This window comes from Tinamus guttatus, unplaced genomic scaffold (assembly GCF_059628265.1).
Source record: "Tinamus guttatus ecotype Peru unplaced genomic scaffold, ASM5962826v1 Tinamus_guttatus_pri_ptg000004l, whole genome shotgun sequence".
Taxonomy (NCBI): Eukaryota; Metazoa; Chordata; class Aves; order Tinamiformes; family Tinamidae; genus Tinamus; species Tinamus guttatus.
The window spans coordinates 10,700,830-10,706,221 of record NW_028288538.1 but is presented as its reverse complement, the minus strand read 5'-3'; positions in this window follow the sequence as shown (position 1 = coordinate 10,706,221).

Sequence of the window (5,392 nt, the reverse complement as noted above, 5' to 3'; positions counted from 1 at the left end):
CAAACATCTTCAGCCACCAAAGACAAGCCTTGAGTTTGGCTTAGCTGGGCCCATCTAGAATGCATCTAACCTAATGTATTTCTCTCCTAAAGAAAATATGTCTTAAGTAATTCTCTTGCATAGGAATTTCCACTTGCATGGACACACACTAAGCCAATTGAGTTGAATTTTACCTTGTAGTGATCTATAAAATGCGATCCACAGTGCCATGCTAGTTCTGCTTCATTCCTCCATCTTCCTGATCCTCAACCAAAAGTGCAACAATGAAAAGATTCAATTTGGACTTGAACTGGCTCCAGATCACTTAAGATCTAATATTTGTTTCTCCTGAGTAATACCCTGGCCTTTGTGCAGATGACTTAGGAGAAGGTTTCAGGCAATACTTCCCCACACAAACTGAGCACCGTGTTCCCACAGCTAGGAAGCAGACCTGGTATTACTGCCTGCCGTACCACCGAGAAGGTTCTACCCTCCTAGCTCTCCATTCTGCTCTAGGAAGCATCACGTCACGTTTCAATGATTTCAGGCAAGCCCTGCCTCCCTTGACGTGCTGCTAGCAGATCTGCAGGCACCACTTCCACAGGGTGAGATTACTGCAACCTCAGCTCAGTATTCTGCAACTCCTAAATGCTCATAAACCACATCCATCAGTTCACATCCACCCTGGCTTGCCTGAAATCCTGCATTCCACATGATCATAGGATTCCCAGTAGCCCTGCATTCGCTCTTAAGTCCATTAAGGTTTTGCTGCTATGGCCTAGCCCCACATAAATTCCAATTAACAGGACTGAGCACCATTATGGTAATAGCTCTTTTCTCTTCCTGGCCAGCACCAGGATACGCTGTTCTCTATTGAAGGGTTGCAGGGGTTTCAGCCATCAGGCACAAATACCCATTTAGTCTTCCATTACAGACACACGTATATCTTACTTCCTTAGACCTCTTTTTTAACTGGAACCCAGCAGAACTGAAGAACTCACTGCTTTCAGTTCTACTTTTCTCTGATTGAGCATTGTGCCTTCGCGTGCCGTTCGCTTTGCAGCACACTGAACATTTCCACTGTCTTTGCAAAGCCCAAGGCGTGGAGTACAGCTGGTACAGGCAAACCACTTAGATTCTGCAAAAAGCTCATCAGCTAAGCTGTGATTCTGCAGACTAAAACAGACCCAGAGCCCACTGAACCTGCACAGAATACCATCTGCAGTTTCAAATTTCCTATCTGGCCCTTTTCTAGATAGAATTGTATGCATATGACTGACTGAATTGATTTGAAAAATAACCTCAACCCCTGTCTTCCCCCAGAATTAGTCTCAGAGTTTACATGTCTCTGAGATTTTCTAACTGTTCTCATCAGCTTCTTCCTGTGGGGCTTGCAAACACACTCCAGGAAAGAAACTTGCCAGGATATAAGAGAAATCTCACGAGAAAGTCTGTTGTTGGTTTGGTTCCAGGAAAATTCTGCAGACTCAAGACATACGAGTAAATCTCTCCAAGTCTGCGAGACAATACCTGCGATATCTCCAACAGCAACAGTGATCACTTCCTGAACGCTGCTAATGGTCTCATTTGTCAGACCCTGGTTGGATGTGAAAATGTCCTTTCCAGCCTGAACAGCACAGTCATAACCAAAACTTAATCTAAAATAATGAATTTGTTTCGAGTTCTATGTATTGTGCAGGGAGCTTGCATGGAATAAAAATAAATAAATAAATGTAAAGAAATAAAAGCCTTTACTTTGTCTCCTTGCCTTATTTTCTCAGGCATAAGAGCCAAGTGGCTGTGGGTCTAGCAGAAACTAATTTTTCTGCTTGGGCCCAAGGCTACAGTTCCACAAACAGTTCTGGTGACTTAATTAGCTCCAGAAAACCCGTGCCAGGCAGCGGGCATCTCTGTCGACCCCTTCCGCGGCTAGAAACAGGCCCCAAAGAGCCACCGCGCTGAGCAGAGCGCGATGTCGCTCGCTCGGCCGTGCCAGCCGAGGAGCAACGGAGAGGACAAGGAGCTGCGGAAGGTTTCCTCCGGCCTCACACTGAAGTGAGGCGATCCCTGCCTGCTCTTGCAACAATATCTTCTACCTCAGTGAGACAGGCTTTAATAAATAACAAAATCCAGGAGTAAAAGGACTTAAAGTTATACAAAATGCCCAAGGCAGGAACCACAAGCCAAGTTTCCCACATGCCAAGAGAGTATGGGGTCCATGAAGCTCTGTCACCTCACCCAGCAGATCAGAGCACCCGCAGCCACCGGCCTGTGTGGCCAGCTGTGTCAGGCTGAGGTTTCTGCTCCAGCTGCTGTTACGGCCTCCCCGCCATCCCCACCTCAATTCGACAAGGGCCAACGAGCCAACACCGAAAGGCTCCTGCAAGGAGCTCCGTGTGGCCTGACCAAGGGCTCTGCCACCCTCTCGAGTGCCCAAAGCCCCCAAAAGGTAATTGGCCCCACAGAGTGGCCAGCACTGCGAGCACTCTACAACACTAGGGAATCCCCGTATCTGCTGTACTTAGAGAATATGAGAACACACTTCCTTGCTTAAGCTATTTGCATAAAATACACGCTACATAATTTAGGAGACTGATTTGTAAGAGGTGGAGCCCTTACAGGCAAGGGAAAGGCTATAAGCAACAGAATTCATGGGAAACGTCTCAAGAGGCCCTAAGTGTTCTGCCGTTGAGCTCCAAGTGCTTTCTTTTATCCAAGAAAGAGAAGGATTTTCATTTCTGAGACAGGTACTAATCTTCCCGAGCGCACTCCTTGGACACACATCCCTCAGTACACCATCAGACATTCAAACTCTATTTCCCTACTGATGAAACACTTTTCTTGCCTTTAGCTGGCATTTTTTACCCAATTGCTAGACCTATCTCTAATCCATCATTTTATTTTTAGCAGTCAGAACACAGCATTCCCAGGCACAGTAAAATTAAGGGCCAATCTAAAGCCCATTGAAGTCAGAAGAAAGATCTTCCAGTTTTTGTGGGAACCAAATAGGCAGGAAGTGCTGTGCAGCCATTAGCCATTGACTCAATCCTGCAGTTTGAAACAAATACTGCTTACTTTGTAGGTTAATTTTACACTGAAATATGAAAGGTTCACCCCTTGACAGAATCAAAGCAAAGCAGCAGATCCAGATCAACTGGAGCACTAGAAGAAGTCCTGATTTAGAAGCTATAAACTTGGGTGGTCAAAGAACTTGCTGACCGAAGGCAACAACCTTCCGATTCTCCTTTAACTGTTGGCTTATTTAAAAACACTTTTTGTTGTTTTACAGGGGGAATAACTACAGAGCTCACCAGGACAGAGAACCTTAGGAAGTTGCTGATCTAACCCTGCCTACTCGAGCCTAGGGTCACAACTGCACTGGTCAGCAATGGGGAGAGGGCTGTGTGCCATTCCCTAAGAGAAATTCAGCACCAGCACCGCAGCCCCAGTGCTCCTAGGTGCCTGTTTGTAACCTGGGTCTTTGCAAAGCATAGTAATCACATTGAAGCAATAAAACTCCTCGAGATAATTTGATTTTACACTGGCAGCCAGCACTTCCTCGCTAACACGATGCATTACGTATCGGCCTGAGAGCATCAGCACACAGATACTTAACTCTTCTACTGGGTGTCCAATTTATGCTTTTGAGTGAAAACACACTGCTCCCACAGAGACTGCCTTGTATATAAGCAAATCTAATCCCTAAATCTCTTACGTGGTCAGTAAATTAAAATCTAGGTTGTAATAGTTAAATTAATTCCCTTCTCCCTGCTCTACATCCCCCCCACCCTTTTTTTTTTTATTTTATTTTATTATTTTTTTTTTATTTGGCACTTCCTAGCAAAACAGCTCACATGCAATCGCTCAGCAGCTGGAAACGGGGCTGGCAGGCAGAGCCCCGGCTCAGCACGGCTCCAGTCAAGACAAATGGCTGAATTATTGTGACGTTAGTAAACAGGTAATTAGTTTTGCATGTCATTGTTCACCACCTCAAGCTCATTACCAAAGTCTTACAACACTCTCTTTAAAAATTCAGACCTGTCTGACCTGCTACCAGCTCTAGGGCCTTTTGAATACCCAGGGATAAAGTGCAATCTTGTCAAGCTGAAGACACCTGCTCCCAGCAGGAAGACTACTTAGGAACTGCCAAGTCTTTTGTTACAGTACCTTGAGATGCAATCATCTTTCCATCTGGAATAACCAGCCTTAACTCAACCACTGTAAGGCAATCCTTGAATACTTAATACACAGTACAGGTACAAGCAAGATGTACATAAATGCAAACACAGAGAAGGCCACTCACTTTAGCTTTTGCTGTAGACACCTCATTTCAACTTTTGTTGTTTGCAATAGAGGCTTTTGAATCCCATTTTTATTTGGAAACTGGCTCCTGGCAACAACTTGCAGTTCGTTCTTCTCCAGCTCTGGGTCTTTCAGTGTGAAATTCACCCCTGCCCAGGGGTGTATGTAACTTATTCCCTAGGTGATAAAATTAACCTTCTCCCCTTTCTGAGTTATTCTCAAATTGACTCAACTGTTGCTTATGTATGGGTGGAAAAATCAGTTTATGGATTAACCAAGCTTTGTCCTTGCCTCTCCCCAGAGCTCCTGCTGCAGGGCATGTCAGGCTCTGCTCTGCCCACTGCTGCTTAAACCTGCCCCTATGCTCTTCTTTACAAACCTGCAGAGAACACACTAATTTTATTTATTTATGGGTGGGGGGACACTCAGGTTTTTGCTTGGTCTCTTTTCTGGGGCTACCCGTTCTCCTGGACTGTGTATTTCAGTTCAGTTTAACATTTATGTTTAATCTTATTTGCTCTCAGAAAAACATTAGTCACTGGGATAATTCTTCCCTTCTCATCTTCATTTTGCGAGGATGCAAGCACCAATTTAAGCTCATTACTTTTAGTTACTGTAGTCATTAATAATACAGTAAAGGGATAATCTAGGACTTGGATGGCAGTATCACAGAATTTGGGCTTATTTTCCACATTTTCTTTGCCTCCAAGAAGGGTAATGAAAAACCTGATTAGGAGCTCAGTGTTCCTCAGGCTTCTGTAGGCAGCTGAATTCAACACTGCAGTTCTTGCTCTCCTTTCTGCCCTTAAGAGACCTCAACAAGCAGAGTCCATTCAGTGTCACTTAATCATATGTATGCAAATGTTGTATTTACAATTCGGGGCCTACCGTGCGCCTATTCTTCTTCAGCTGTTACTTTAAAATGTGCTTTAAATCAATTTTGCTGTAAGTATGGGGTATGTTTCAGCAACAAGTAACAACCATTTTTCTCCTGATTAGTAAATTACTGTTGTTTCCCATGTTTCATTCTAACCACTACTTACTCAGAGTCGCAGGAAAACAGAGCACTTCGTCAAGACCAACTTCCCTCCATTTCCATCTCAGCAAAGTA